Raw genomic sequence first — 15837 nt, 5'->3', positions numbered from 1 at the left:
TACAGTAGAGTAGGACAGGTGAGAGCACAGGTAACTAGAGACTAGAGCACAGAGCAGGGCAGGCTGCCTTGCCTAGGCACAGGGCCTAGCTGCTGCAGCTGCAGCAGCACCAGTGACAGTCTCCCTCCCTAGTCCCTAATCACACAAACTAAACTGCCTAAAATACAATCTATCTACAATACAAAGCAATACAGTTGAATATCAAGTGTTGGAGTGTAAAAACGCTTGGTTTAGAACACAATAAATGCACTTGCACACAGACAAAAAGCACTGGAGCAGTCTCTCAGTACAGTCAGTCAGTAAGTCGCAAGCAGGACGAGTGAGGCAACATGGCGCCCACTATTTATAGAGGGGGACTTGGCCAGGCTCCCCCTCTGTGATTGGCTGCAGTCAGAGGGCTGGGAGCCCTCTGATTCGCTTGTGAGGATTTGAGGTGACGTCTGACGTGACGCTATCCGAGCTGGTGACGCTATCCGAGCTCGGATAGCTAGGATATCTCCGGATAGCTGCTTGCTATCCTAGTGCGCTCGGATAGCACAGCCCGGATAGCTAATACTATTCGAGCTCGGTATTCGAGCTCGAATAGTGAAAAAAGAGCTAGGATATCCGAGTATCTCGGATATCCTAGCTCGGATGAGCATCACTGGCGCGCACGTGAGAAAAGTACAACAAAAAACACAACATAGACAAAATACATCTTTATTTCCAAATAATATATTGTCACCATACTTAGTCCAAGAGACTTAATTCAAATCTTGTAATAACCAGGACAAATAGGCAGATAAAATGTGTGGGTTTTATGTACAGTAGCAATGTTTATATTAAAACTATAGGGGATGAAATTGGAGAAATAGTGTAGTTTTTCATTTTTTCCTTGTTTTTCCTTTTAAAATGCATAGAAAATAAAGTACCGTATTTTTCGGACTATAAGACGCACTTTTTCTCCCCCAAAAGTGGGGGGGAAAAGTGGGTGCGTGTTATAGTCCGAATGTGCATCCATGTGTCCCCCAGAAGGAAGTGCGTGGGCAGACTAGAGTGCACTCACTTACTCAATCCCGGCTCTGAGTGCTGCATCTGCCTATTTCACCTTCCCTGCAGGCAAGTGATGATCACAGACTTTGTCCCCGCTGATGGTATCAGCCGACTTGCTGCATAGGTGGCTCTGGCACGAGCCTGGTCTTTTTCTGTGTCCGCCTCATCCATACGATCTTCACCACTGCTGGTGGCTGACATCGGAGCGGTGCATCTGTGCACCGGCTCTCTAGTTATTTCATCCCGCTGTATGTCCGCATATCATCCGCGGGCCCCCCTCGCCGCAGATCCACGAACGGGAACATGGCGCCCACCCTCTTCTATCTCCTAGACCATTATCCAATCAGGCGGGGGGCGCTGTCCCTGACCGCCAATCACAGCCATCCTTTGCCTCCTCTCCTCTCCTGATTGGCCGCGATGGTCCCGCCCCTGCCGCTACCGCCGCTGTCCACACTCCCGCGCAATCTGGCACTCGTTCACGTCACCAACCGCTCGCCTGGAGATCAATGAATGTGAATTCATTGATCAATGTCCTGGAAGCAATGATCTGCGGCTTCCATGAGGTGCCGCGTGATCATTGTGAAAAACAAAAGTTTCCAATTCACAGTGCGCTTCCTGTAAGCTTACATAGTGTGCTTAGAAAACACACAAAAAAAAGATTGAGGCCATCTTGTGGCCAAATACTAAAATTATATCAATATCCTCTTTTTTTTATTTACATTACAAGCATTTTTTTTTCACTTAAAATGAGCTATTTTCCTCCCACACTATTCCCAAGGTAATCACATTTTTTTTTAATAATAAAAAAAGACAAAAAATACATAAATGGTTATCTTAGGGACTGAAACTTTTTTTTAATATGTATGTCAAGAGGGTATATTACTGTTATTTTTTTTAAAAATGATGGGCTTGTAAATAGTGATGAATGCAAAATGGAAAAAATGCACCTTTATTTCCAAATAAAATATTGGCGCCAGACATTGTGATAGGAACAAAATTTAAAAGGTGTAATAACTGGTACAAATGAGCAAATACATTACGTGGATTTTAATTACGGTTGCATGAATTATTTAAAAACTATAATGGCCAAAAACTGAAAAATGATTTTTTTTCAAGTTTTTTCTTATTTTCACGTTAAAAACATTTAGAATAAAATAATTCCTGGCATAATGTACCCCCCCCCCCCCCCCCAAAAAAAAAAGCCTAATTGGTGGTGAAAAAAACAAGATATAGTTCATTTCATTGTGATAAGTAGTGGTAAAGTTATAGGCGAATAAATGGAAGGAACACTGAAAGTTGAATATTGCTCTGGTGCTCAAGGGGTAAAACCCCTCAGTTGTGAAGTGGTTAAAATTATTCCAAAAACATCCTAAATAGTTTATTCTATTGCTTCAAAAATAATCAGTTTCACTAAACGTGATGTTTTGATGTTACTAATGGCTAAAGGTGGCCACACAAACCATACAATTTTTAAAATATTTTTTATCAACCCTTACTGTTTAGGGTCATGTGGGGTCTTTGGACTGCGGTTCTTTTAAAGGGGGTGTCTGCATTTCTTGGTGAAGGGTCTACTTATTCTGCTGCATTCTATTACCAACTGATTACTGTTTTTACATGCATACAGAAGCTGCCTGGATACGATATACAGTGGGATGTGAAAGTTTGGGCAACCTTGTTAATCGTCATGATTTTCCCGTATAAATTGTTGGTTGTTACGATAAAAAATGTCAGTTAAATATATCATATAGGAGACACACACAGTGATATTTGAGAAGTGAAATGAAGTTTATTGGATTTACAGAAAGTGCGCAATAATTGTTTAAATAAAATTAGACAGGTGCATAAATTTGGGCACTGTTGTCATTTTATTGATTGCACGTAAAAGGGAAAGAGGCGCCCTGGTGTAATAAAAGCATCTAAAATCAGCTTAAAATCGAAAAGTGATATGAGGTAGCTTACCTCAATGACAAAACCTCTGTAGTTATTACAAGGGATTTTTATTAGCACAGGCTAATGTGTTATTATTGATTGCAAATCCTTTCGAACTAATTATTGGAACTCAAATTGGCTTGATAAGCTCAGTGACCCCTGACCTACACACACAGGTGAATGCAATTATTAGAAAGTATTTAAGGGGGTCAACTGTAAGTTTCCCACCTCTTGATTTTCTCTGAAGAGTAGTAACATGGGGGTCTCAAAACAACTCTCAAGTGATCTGAAGATAAAGATTGTTCATCATCATGGTTTACGGGAAGGATACAGAAAGCTGGCTCAGAGATTTCAGCTGTCTGTTTTCACAGTTAGGAACATATTGAGGAAATGGAAGACCACAGGTTCAGTTCAAATAAAGGAGCGAAGTGGCAGACCAAGAAAAATCTTGGATAGACAGAAGTGACGAATTGTAAGAACAGTCAGAATCAACCCACAGACCAGCACCAAAGACCTACAACATCATCTTGCTGCAGATGGAGTCACTGTGCATTGTTCAACCATTCGTCGCACATTACACAAGGAGATGCTGTATGTGAGAGTGATGCAGAGGAAGCCTTTTCTCCGCCCACAGCACAAACAGAGCCGCTTGAGGTATGCTAAAGCACATTTGGACAGGCCAGCTTAATTTTGGAATAAGGTGCTGAGGACTGATGAAACTAAAATTGAGTTATTTGGGTATAACAAGGGGCGTTATGCATGGAGGAAAAACAACACAGCATTCCAAGAAAAACACCTACTACCTACAGTAAAATATGGTTCCATCATGCTGTGGGGCTGTGTGGCCAGTGCAGGAACTGGGAATCTTGTCAAGGTTGAGGGACGCATGGATTTCACTCAGTATCAGTAAATTCTGGAGACCAATGTCCAGGAATCAGTGACAAAGCTGAAGCTGCGCCATGGCTGGATCTTTCAACAAGACAATGACCCTAAACACTGCTCAAAATCCACTAAGGCATTCGTGCAGCGGAACACTTACAACATTCTGGAATCACCATCTCAGTCCCCAGACCTGAATATAATTGAAAATCTGTGGTGTGAGTTAAAGAGAGCTGTCCATGCTCGAAAGCCATAAAACTTGAATGAACTAGAGATGTTCTGTAAAGAGGAATGGTCCAAAATACCTTCAACCAGAATCCAGACTCTCATTGGAACCGACAGGAAGCGTTTTGAGGCTGTAATTTCTGCAAAAGGAAGATCTACTAAATATTGATTTCATTTTTTTTTTTGTAGTGCCCAAATTTATGCACCTGCCTAATTTTGTTTAAACAATTATTGTGCACTTTCTGTAAATCCAATAAACTTCATTTCACTTCTCAAATATCACTGTGTGTGTCTCCTATATGATATATTTAACTGACATTTTTTATTGATTTATACAAGAAAATCATGACGATTAACAAGGCAGCCCAAACTTTCGATTCCCACTGTAAATTTACTTTATTAACTGTAACTAGGGTCTATTTTTGGAGTAAGGCTTATATTTTGAGTATCCTCAAAAATCATGCTAGGGCTTATTTTCAGAGTCGCAATGCTGCAACTGGAGGAGTACAAAGTACTACATAGCAGAGCTGTATACTTGTGGAAAGAAAACTGTATGTACTGTTAACCTGTTAGGGCACTGTTAATTTCTGCACTGATGGAAACTGTGAAGCTTCCCCAGAGCGTGGAATGTAAGTGCCCACTAGTGTTCATCAGAATGTGCTGCAAGGTACCATTTTCCTGGATACAGGAAGGCATAGTATAAGGGAAACAAAGAAAACCTAGATCAGGTAACAGTATAACAGAAGGCAGGCACAGAAATCCAAAAACAACACACATGGCACGAGGAAACACAGACAAAGAAATACTGAAGATGCATAGGACAAGTGCATGGTAGTGTAGTCATCACAAAAGCCAAGGTGTGTAATCTACCGACGTTAGTAATTACCTGCTCACAGAGCAGCAACAGATGTTGCTGATTTTTCACAACTGCACAAACTAAGTGACTGACAGGAATCTCTGACACTTCCAGCCTTGAAGGAATCAGCAGAGCACTGAAAGTCAAATATAAAAGGAAAGCAATTTGAAATAATATGTCCTACTAATCCTAACAATAAGTACATCTTAAAAGGAACCTGAAGTGAGAGGGATATGGAGGCTGCCATATATGTCTTTCTTTTAAAGTCAGAAAGTCAAAAACGCTCAAACCTCCTACTAATTCAACCAGTGGGTGCAGGATCTGGGAAGCCAGGCCAATCCATAAATGTGTACAGAAGGATCCGCAAACCAAGCAGTGGTAGAAAAAATGCTGGTATTCTTTATTCAAAAATTCCACATAGCAAAATGCAGTAAAATCACAGGGTTCAACTGACGCGTGTCGGGCTTACAATCTGCCCTTAGTCATAGTGACTAAGGGCAGATTGTAAGCCCGACACGGGTCAGTTGAACCCTGTGATTTTACTGCATTTTGCTATGTGGAATTTTTGAATAAAGAATACCAGCATTTTTTCTACCACTGCCTGGTTTGCGGATCCTTCTGTACACTTTCTTTTAAAAGAGACTCTGAAGCCTCCTAAAATGTCACTTTTCATTTAAAGAGACTCTGAAGTCATCTTTTTATTTCATAAATGTCTTTAACATGATAGCCCTAACTAAAACGCTGCATCCCCGCTGCTGTAAACTAACTAAATCCCCCCAAACTCCCCGGGGTAGGCAATCCGGGCAGCGCTTCCGTGAGAGGCAGAGCTTTCAGCTACAGCTCTGCCTCTCCACGCGTCTATCAGCGCCAGATCACCGCCTCCACCCGCCCCTCTCAGTCTTCCCTCACTGATACACGCTGATTGACGCGTAAGGAGGCAAAGCTGCGGCTGAAAGCTCTGCCTCTTTCAGCACCAAAAATGTAGTGGATTTTGCGGGGGAGAGGGAGGGGGTGTTAGGGGGGATTTAGTTCGATTTCAGCCGCGGGGATGCAGCGTTTTAGTTAGGGCTATCATGTTAAAGACATATTTGAAATAAAAAGATGATTTTTATGAGACTTCAGTGTCTCTTTAACAATTCCCTTCTACGCTATCACCCCAGCTAAAACGCGGCATCCCTGCGGCAGATCGCTGTATCTAAACCCTCCAAATACCGGGGCAAAAATCCAAGACTTTCAAAGTCATGGATTTTGCTGCCCGGGGAGGCAGGGCTTACTGCTGTAGCTATGCCTCCATTAGCATCATCTCTGCTGATCACCGCCTCTCCCACGCCCTTCTCAGTAAAAGACGACTGAGAGGGGCAGGGAGAGGCGGCGATTAGCAGGAATTGATGTGAGTAGAGGCAGAGCTACAGCACTAAGCTCTGCCTCTACAAGAAAGTGCTCCCCCAATATTGCCTTGGGGATTTGGAAGGTTTAGATACAGCGATCTGCCACGGGAATGCAGCGTTTTAGCTGGGGTGATAGTGTAGAAGGGAATTGTTAAATAAAAAGTGACATTTTACGAGGCTTCAGATTATCTTTAAAGAGACTCTGTAACAAAAATGTTATCCTGTTTTCTACCATCCTACAAGTTCCTAAACCTATTCTAATGTGCTCTGGCTTACTGCAGCACTTTCTGCTATCACCGTCTCTGTAATAAATCAATGTATCTTTCCCCTGTCGGACTTATCGCCCTGTGTCTGGAAGGCTGCAAACTCTTCAGTGTGATCTGCTATGCACACCCCCCTCCAGGCCCCTCTATGCACACTCCCATGTGTGTGTTATGTACATAAGCCAGCAGCGTCTCTGCTCTCTGATATCAGTGAGAGAGCTGGATAAAAATCCTCCTCTGTTAGGCTGTAAAAGGAGCTGGCTGACACATACTGAGGAATTACAGACACGGGCAGAGCTGTCTGCAGGAAGAACCAATCAGCCTGTCACTATTTAGTGGATGAGAGCTGCAGGGGACAGAAGGTAAACACACAAATGGAAGGCTGTATACAGCCTGCTTGTGTATGGATGTATTTTCTATGTGTGGAAATACTGTACATCAACCTACTTCCTGTTTTGGTGGCCATTTTGTTTGTTTCTAAACAAACTTTTTAAAACTGTTTTTGACTACTTTTAATGCGGTGGGGAGCGGGGAAATTGTGACAGAGGGGAATAGGAGATGTCCCCTAACGCACTGGTATGTTTACTTTTGTGCGATTTTAACAATACAGATTCTCTTTAAAGTGGACCTGAACTCTTGCATAGGACAGAAGGAAACCACAGAGAAATTCAATCTGTATGTATTTAGAGAGTTTAGCCTAATACCCACTCATCTGTGACTAAGCACAAGTTGTAATTTTATACCTCAGCTGTGTCAGATGACTGCCACGGTAGCGGCAGATAAATCATTTGTAAACACATGGTATTAACAATATGTCTGCTTCCATGAAAGCAAGGAGTAGACACTGCAAATTTATTGCAGGATTTGTATCAGCTGCAACAAAATTTTTTTTCTTTAAAGGTTATCATGTTGTTGCGTATCTTTTAGAGCAGAGAGGATGTTCTGAGTTACGCTGACCAGACGTCCCGCTTTGGCCGGGACGCGTCCCGCATTTGGGGTCTTCTGTCCCAGGCTGGCTGGTGTCCCAGGTAACGTCCCGCTTTTTGCTCAGTCAGGACGTCCCGGCCGCAGGACTCTGGTCAGTGGCTGAATGCTCCCTTCTCCTCCGCCCTCCGATCCGCCTCCTCCGCCCTCCGATCCGCCTCCTCTGCTCTCCACTAGTGTCTCCAGGCTTCTTGATCAGCTGGGCTGCCGCCTCCTCCACCCTAGGAGCCGCCCTCAGATCGCTTCCTCCGCCCTCCAGGCTGCCTCTTGGACTCTCTGGGCCGCCTCCTCCTCCGAGCTGGCAATGTCCCGCACGGCTGTCCGGCCCCTCCCCCAGCATGCTGTTTGATGATGCACAGCTGCCGGGCCACGAGGGGACAGAGCCAACGAGATGGTGAAGAAGGTCAGTGTTGCTGTAGGTGGGCAAAAAGAAGAAGGTGAGGGCGCTCTCCTCACCCACACAGTGTATCCCCCCTTTCCAATTTATCCCCCCTTTCCAATTTAGTGTCACCATACTCACCCACCTAGTGTACCCTCCCCACTTATTGTCGCCTTCCTCACCCACCCAGTGTACCCTTCACATGTAGTGTACCCTCCTCACCCACCCAGTGTCACCCTCCTCACCCACCCTGTACCCTCCCAACCCAGTGTCACCCTCCTCACCCACCCAGTGTACCCTCCCCACTCAGTGTCACCCTCCTCACCCACCCAGTATACCCTCCCCACTCAGTGTCACCCTCCTTACCCACCCAGTGTACCCTCCCCACTCAGTGTCACCCTCCTCACCCACCCAGTGTACCCTCCCCACTCAGTGTCACCCTCCTCACCCACCCAGTGTACCCTCCCCACTCAGTGTCACCCTCCTCACCCACCCAGTGTACCCTCCCCACCCAGTGTCACCCTCCTCACCCACCCAGTGTACCCTCCCCACCCAGTGTCGCCCTCCTCACCCACCCAGTGTACCCTCCCCACCCAGTGTCACCCTCCTCACTCACCCAATGTACCCTCCCCACCCAGTGTCACCCTCCTTACCCACCCAATGTACCCTCCCCACCCAGTGTCACCCTCCTCACCCACCCAATGTACCCTCCCCACCCAGTGTCACCCTCCTCACCCACCCAGTGTACCCTCCCCACTCAGTGTCACCCTCCTCACCCACCCAGTGTACCCTCCCCACTCAGTGTCACCCTCCTCCCCACCTAGTGTACCCTCCCCACTCAGTGTCACCCTAGGCCCCACCCAGTGTACTCTAGAGTGACCAGACGTCCCGGATTGCCCGGGACGCGTCCCGGATTCGGGGTCCGCTGTCCCAGGCAGCATGAGGTCCCGGGAAACGTCCCGCTTTCAGCAGCGGGACGTCCCGGCCTTGGGACTCTGGCCACTCTATCCTCATGAACTGGCAGCGGCGTCTATTGACGCCGTGCCAGTTCATTGCCTGCAGCCCCGCTCCAGCCTCCTTAGTCTTCTGGTGTCTGTTCCGACACCGGCAGGCGAGCAGGGGTACGGCAAGATGGCTGCCAAAGCCCTGTACTGGAGACTATTTGTGTCTCCAGTACAGGGCTTCGGGCGCCATCTTGCCGTAGCCCTGTCAGCGCGGGAGACGAGCAGGAGGAATGTGGTCCCGGGAGCAGCGCGCCAGAGGCCGGAGACTTTTGCCAGGTGAGTAAATGCTTTCTTTTCCAGGTGAAATGTTTGCCCGCATTGCGTTTATGTTCTGGTGAAATGTTTGCCCGCATTGCGTTTATTTTCTGGTGAAATGTTTGCCCGCATTGCGTTAATTTTCTGGTGAAATGTTTGCCCGCATTGCGTTAATTTTCTGGTAAAATGTTTGCCCGCATTGCGTTAATTTTCTGGTGAAATGTTTGCCCGCATTGCGTTTATTTTGTACTGACATGTTTGCCCGCATTGCGTTTATTGTCTAGTGAAATGTTTGCCCGCATTGCGTTTATTGTCTGGTGAAATGTTTGCCCGCATTGCGTTTATTTTCTGGTGAAAGGTTTGCCCGCATTGCGTTTATTTTGTACTGACATGTTTGCCCGCATTGCGTTTATTGTCTGGTGAAATGTTTGCCCGCATTGCGTTTATTGTCTGGTGAAATGTTTGCCCGCATTGCGTTTATTTTCTGGTGAAATGTTTGCCCGCATTGCGTTAATTTTCTGGTGAAATGTTTGCCCGCATTGCGTTTATTTTGTACTGACATGTTGCCCGCATTGCGTTTATTTTATACTGACATGTTGCCCGCATTGCGTTTATTTTGTGCTGACATGTTGCCCATTGCGTTTATTTTCTGGTGTCCGGGGTAACTATTACTGCATTTATTATTTAATGGTCATAGATGCCTATGTTTGCTGCTTTGTGATTACGGTATACTATTAGCATCACACAGTTTCTGCACACCCATGATGCAAAGTCTCGTTTGACCACATCATGGCGTAAACACTGCTTTCTTATGCCTCGCTGTTACAGCATTACGTTAGCTCCGCCCATACAATGTCATGGCCACGCCCATTTTCCGCCGCGGCGCTACGCGCGCCGCAACCCCCCCCCCACAGTCTTCATCGCTGCGCGCTCCTCAGTCCTCCCCACTTTACGCCGCGGCGCCCCCCCCTTCCCCCTCCCAGGTTGGACCCGCAAAAATCTGGTCACTCTATCTGAGTTCTTTCATTGTTTAAAAGGAAACATATCCTCATTACCCTTCTCCCCTCAGGTTCCCTTTAACTCAATGTATTGCTTATTTCTCAGCAAAGGTGGATTTTCATTTTAAGTTCAGACAATTATTATTATTATTATTATTTAGTATTTATATAGCGCCGACATATTACGCAGCGCTGTACAGTGTATATATATATATTGTCTTGTCACTAACTGTCCCTCAAAGGAGCTCACAATCTAATCCCTACCATTGCCATATGTCTATATTATGTAGTGTAAGACAATGCAGTGTTCAGTTCAGACCAGAGCCTTACATAAGTAGCTTATTGGCACTAGAGGGTAGAGGGTTCTTACACATTTGTAGATTTACTAATCTGGTCGTGTTTTGTTCCCAGGGTTCATGTCTATGCTTTGAACTTTGAGTAATCAGAGAAATCTAAAGACATTACACATGAAGAAACAAGAAACAAGTAACACTACAAAAAATGTATTATAGTCCATAAATCAAGTTTTCAGGCAATCGGGTTAACCTTGAAAAATGTAAGCAACTATCTGTTTATGGATTTAATATTCACACTTCTTAGTCAGCTTTTCAATGAAACTTTTGAACTTCAAATAGAACACAATAATGTATTGGCATTGAATAACTTGCGTGGAAAGCTTTAAGCTACGCTATATACTATTCTAGAATAAAATATCAAAATCAATATGAAGATTGAGATAGAAATAGCAGAATTTTAGCAAGCATTTATTAAGCAAATGGTTTCAAGCACAGCAAAGATAGTTATGAGATTGTGTAAAATTTAAATGAATATTTGGGTAACCAAATCAAATCAGATAATAGATATCAAAGATTTGAAATATAATTTCATTTATTGGTTGCAAAAGCACAGTAAATGACAACGCGTTTCTTGGCGTAAGCCGCTTCCTCAGGTCGAGTGAGTGCCTAAAAATATATATGTTACGGCCAGAACCCGAAGTGTAGCCACTTCTAGTTCTGGCCGGCCACTTCGGGTTCTGGCCGGCCAATGCGCGAAGTGGCCGCAGCGCAGCGGCCAATGTTAGAAATGGAATGTTTCCTTTTAATATTAATATAGTTTTCCGGCCGTCTCTGGCCAAAATGTAGCAAAACAGTTAGTTCATTGAATGAAATGAAGCTGGCGGCTCCGCCTCCTCTCCTCCGCCCCTGCCTCTTCTCTCTTTCTCTCTCTCTCTTCTTCGGGTAGCCGGCGGGGACACGCGTGTCCCCGAGAGTCGTTCGTGGCGCCAGGAAAGCAGAGCGGGGAGGCTGCAGACATTGCTTCTGCCAGCACCCGCTCTGCAGGGACGAACGACAGGATTGCCTGCCGCGACGAACGACTCTGGGGGGGACATGCATGTCCCCTGCTGCCAGTATCGGGGAGAAGAGAGAGAGGCAGGGGCAGAGGAGAGGAGGCGGAGCAGAAGCCGGGCGGCTTCATCCTTCTACATTGCCGCCAGCTTCATTTCATTTAATGAACGAACTGTTTTGCTACATTTTGGCCAGAGACGGCCGGAAAACTACATTCATAATAAAAGGAAACATTCCATTTCTAACATTGGCCGCTGCGCTGCGGCCACTTCGCGCATTGGCCGGCCAGAACCCGAAGTGGCCGGCCAGAACTAGAAGTGGCCACACTTCGGGTTCTGGCCGTAACATATATAAGAAGTGGCACTTAGGATACTGCAAGCCACATAGATAAAAAACACATTAGAAAATAAATAGATATATACATGCAAAATAGATATATACATACAAAAATCAAGTAAAATTAGTATCCAACTAGGATTCATACATGCTCAAAAAGGCATCCCTACATCAAAGTTCAATAAATATTATCCAGAGAGAAACCTAAAATTATTATTAATCTAGTGTTAATAACAATTTTTTTGAAATTAAAACCAATTCAATGAGTAAAATAGTCTAATAAGATCTTTGTCAGCATAAATAAAACTAAAAACACCCAATGTATAATACCAGTACATTCCAAGACAGCCGATATGAGTATAGAAAAACCCACACTAGTTAACCCTCCTGGCGGTATAAAAAAATCTGCCAGGAGGGAGCGCAGCAGTTTTTTTTTTTTCCTATATCATGTAGCGAGCCCAGGGCTCGCTACATGATAGCCGCTGCTCAGCGGCATCCCCCCGCCCTCTTCGATCGCCTTCGGCGATCTCCGATCAGGAAATCCCGTTCAAAGAACGGGATTTCCTGGAGGGCTTCCCCCGTCGCCATGGCGACGGGGCGGGATGACGTCACTGACGTCACTGACGTCGGGACGTCATTGGGAGTCCCGGGCCACCCCTCGGCGCTGCCTGGCACTGATTGGCCAGGCAGCGCACGGGGTCTGGGGGGGGGGCGTGCGGCGCGACTGATAGCGGCGATCGTGCGCGGGGCGGCGGCGATCAGTGTGCTGGCGCAGCTAGCAAAGTGCTAGCTGCGTCCAGCAAAAAAAAAAATTAAACAAATCGGCCCAGCAGGGCCTGAGCGGCACCCTCCGGCGGCTTACCCCGAACTACGTTCGGGGTTACCGCCAAGGAGGTTAAACCAGCAGTGCAAATAGAATAAATCTCTGAATAGCATACTATATGTGTGGTAAGGAGTGTAAGGGGTTAATACTTAAACTAGTGGTGGAGGACCTCTACGTAAGTATAAAGCCTAAGGTGGAGATGGCGCCAGGACAGAGTGGAGATATCTAATGTAAGTGATGGAGGCGAAAGGACCACTAATAGGGGGAGGGGAAGCAATCTATGTTCGAGGGTCGGCAGAGAAGAGGACTTACCGTGTGAACGGTGTGCGTATCCTGGTGCGCCTGGACAGAGAGCCCTGCGCGGCAACAGGATCCATTTGAACCGGCCAGCGGCGGAAGTGAAAGGGACGGAAATGACGTCAAGGGCGCTGCGGCCAGAGGCGTAATAAAATGACGCGTAGCCAGGTTGGCGGCGGCCATGTTTGGGATGGCAATGGGGATGATGTAACTGCGGCCATATTGTAGCTGAGACACTAATTACCCCACCTGTGCTGAGGTGAGGTTGCCTGCAAAACATGCACCATTGGGGAGTCACGAGGACAGGTATGAGAAACACTGGCTTACACAAAAATCTGTCCACCTGCAATAGAAGAGAAACACTGGCCTATAAGCTATAGGTAAAGAGCGGGATGAATGGTATTGCAGTGTGGCGGAGCAGGCCTTTGGAGGTTTCATAATGGTCTACTGGTCAGTGGGAGTAGATCTGCCTTGGTGCATGCCATTCTGTCGCTGTGTTGCTAAACAAGGGCAATTTTCTATGCAAATAGTCAGCCTACAAGCCGGTATAAGAGTTATTGACTGGTGACCTCCATCAACCTTCCCTTGGGGCCAATTCATGTTTTTTTCCTAACCACTCCGGGAACGGACAGTTCTGGCCCTTAAATGACCAGAGCCATCCTTTCCCCTTATTTCAACAGGTATAACTGTGATGGGCTTACAATAATCACAGGATGAGGAGCCAATGACCACCACATGGAGTTCTGCTGTCATAATGAACCTGAAACAAATGTTTTCAGAAGTTGAGGTTTTGTGAATATACACTGTATTATACAGTTTGTGGGATGTACTATCTGTCTGATTACAGATAGCAGAACATTTTAGGGGCTGCTATTTAGCTCTAGACTGTCTGGAGCATCCCATTATCCAGTGGTCCGAGAATCATGGTAGCATGTAAGAATCATGGTAGCAGGTAAGAACCAAAAATGATAGAATAAGTTGACCTGAAGGAGTGAAGGGAGCAAAATCATCCTATCAGTATGCCTCCTTCATGGATATGCTCCAGCAAAGGAAATATTGTCAGGTATGTATACAATGTTCAAGTACTGCTATTGCATCATCTACACTTTTACATGATTTCTTCTAAGGATGAAATTATGGAGACAAAGCTGATCCCCTAATCAGCACACAGGATTATGAAAAAGCCCCTCCTATGTGTTATCATGGAGTAAAGTGGGATTTTCAGCGCGGAAGGCCCAAAAAGTGTTCATGAAATGGTATGCTCCTATCAGTGGTTTCTGTGACTTTACTGAATATACCAACACTTTACAGGAAGCAACACAAGCAGGGGAAGCATGGTACGGAGAAAAACAAATTAAAAGCTAGTAAAATAAGGTGTATGAGGCATGAAAGAAACCCTGCCAGAAAGGCTCTTTACCTGTCACAGTTGAGGCTGGATACAAGGCTGAGCTGTGACAGGTAGCACTTGTCCTGACAGATTGCCTTTAATGAAATAATATAGAATGGCATTCTTGCATTGCTAAGAAATCTATATAAGATTGCTTGTATTTAGAGTAGATTGACAGGAAGGAGTCAATGTGCCAGAAAGTCATATTTGCAGGAAGTGACATAGATAAACCACAAGCTTACCTTTCTGACATTTTCTGTTTATAGTATATAGTTAAAATAAGTAATTCCAACTCTGGCCCAGTGCACACCGAGCGGTTTTTGGAGCGATCCGCCGGCCGCATCCGCCTGGAAAAATGCTTGGCTAATGTATTGCAATGGGATGGTGCACACCGGCGGTTTGAGGTTTTTGCCAAGCTGTAAACGCGCCTCCTGCTGCGCGTTTGCGGTTTGCTAAAGAACCTCAAACCGCCGGTGTGCACCACACATTGAAATACAATAGCCAAGCGTTTTCACTGGCTGATGCAGCTGGTGGATCGCATACAAAATCCGCTTGGTGTGCACCCGGCCAAATATCTGCTCTCTGCTCCCAAAACCGCTAGCGTTTTGACGATCTGCTAGCGGTTTTGGTGTGCACTGGGCCTTACTGAATTAATATGCAAATTTCTAAATTTCAACTTTTTATTTAAGATGATGGCTTGGCTCTACCTCGTTTGCCTGCCAGTTGTTCCTTTAATCAGTGGCATAGCAATACAGGATGCAGAGGATGCCACCACACTGGGGCTCTTAGGCCAGAGGGGTCCTGCCAAGGCCAGATTTACCATAAGGCACTGTAGGCACGTGCCTACAGGCGCCTGATGATGGAAAGGCAGCTCACTCCCCTCCCATAGATCCTACCTCCTTCCTGCCTTACCTATGCAAAGTCCCGAGCAGAGCGTAAATGAGAGGTTTCTCACCCGTTCTTCACATTCCACTGACCAGATCTCCCTCCAGTTAGGGGCATTTTTAGCTACTTAATATTGAGGATAGATCTGGCTACCTAATACTAAAGGTCACTGGTAGCTACATATGATGAGTAAGGGAACTAAGGAGAAGTGACAGCGGGGCCAGCCAGCCATCCTCTGGTGCGGTTTGGCAGTATTTGTAGGTCTATGGAGTCTAGGGTGCCAGGACATCTGTGCCTATAGGCTCCTATGATGTAAATCCAGGCCTGGGCCCTGCCTCAACCCCAACCCCAGCTCGTCATTGCTCCTGTCACAGTACAGCAGTACTCTGACTTCTATAGATGCTTTAAATAGTAGTAATCAAACTGTTCCCCAACTCCTTCTTGTACCTCTGACACTGTGGTTGTCCTTGGCAGGTTTTGGTGCGCCGTATCAGTTGCTATGTATAGAGTATTTGGGGGGGAAGGGGGGGGGTTACTGTAAAACTTGCTCTGGGGCCTGTAGTTCCTTAAC

The 15837-nt window shown here is 45.8% G+C and overlaps 2 protein-coding genes across 15 annotated transcripts in view; one reads left to right on the top strand and one right to left on the bottom strand.

The window, feature by feature from the left end:
• The window catches only part of SH3RF2 (SH3 domain containing ring finger 2), a 477535-nt gene that overhangs the window by 248302 nt on the left and 213396 nt on the right, over positions 1 to 15837 (bottom strand). The window contains exon 6 of one of the 12 annotated variants that reach the window (XM_068277517.1): positions 4952 to 5057. The exons of the other annotated variants lie outside the window; for them this stretch is intronic. The gene's annotated coding sequence lies outside the window, so the exon portion shown is untranslated. The remainder of the gene's footprint in view (positions 1 to 4951; positions 5058 to 15837) is intronic. 12 annotated transcript variants of the gene reach the window in all.
• Positions 1 to 15837, top strand: part of GRXCR2 (glutaredoxin and cysteine rich domain containing 2) — a 167187-nt gene that overhangs the window by 63014 nt on the left and 88336 nt on the right. The window lies entirely within an intron of this gene.

This window comes from Hyperolius riggenbachi, chromosome 3 (assembly GCF_040937935.1).
Source record: "Hyperolius riggenbachi isolate aHypRig1 chromosome 3, aHypRig1.pri, whole genome shotgun sequence".
Lineage (NCBI taxonomy): Eukaryota > Metazoa > Chordata > Amphibia > Anura > Hyperoliidae > Hyperolius > Hyperolius riggenbachi.
This window is presented reverse-complemented; position numbering and strand designations above follow the sequence as displayed.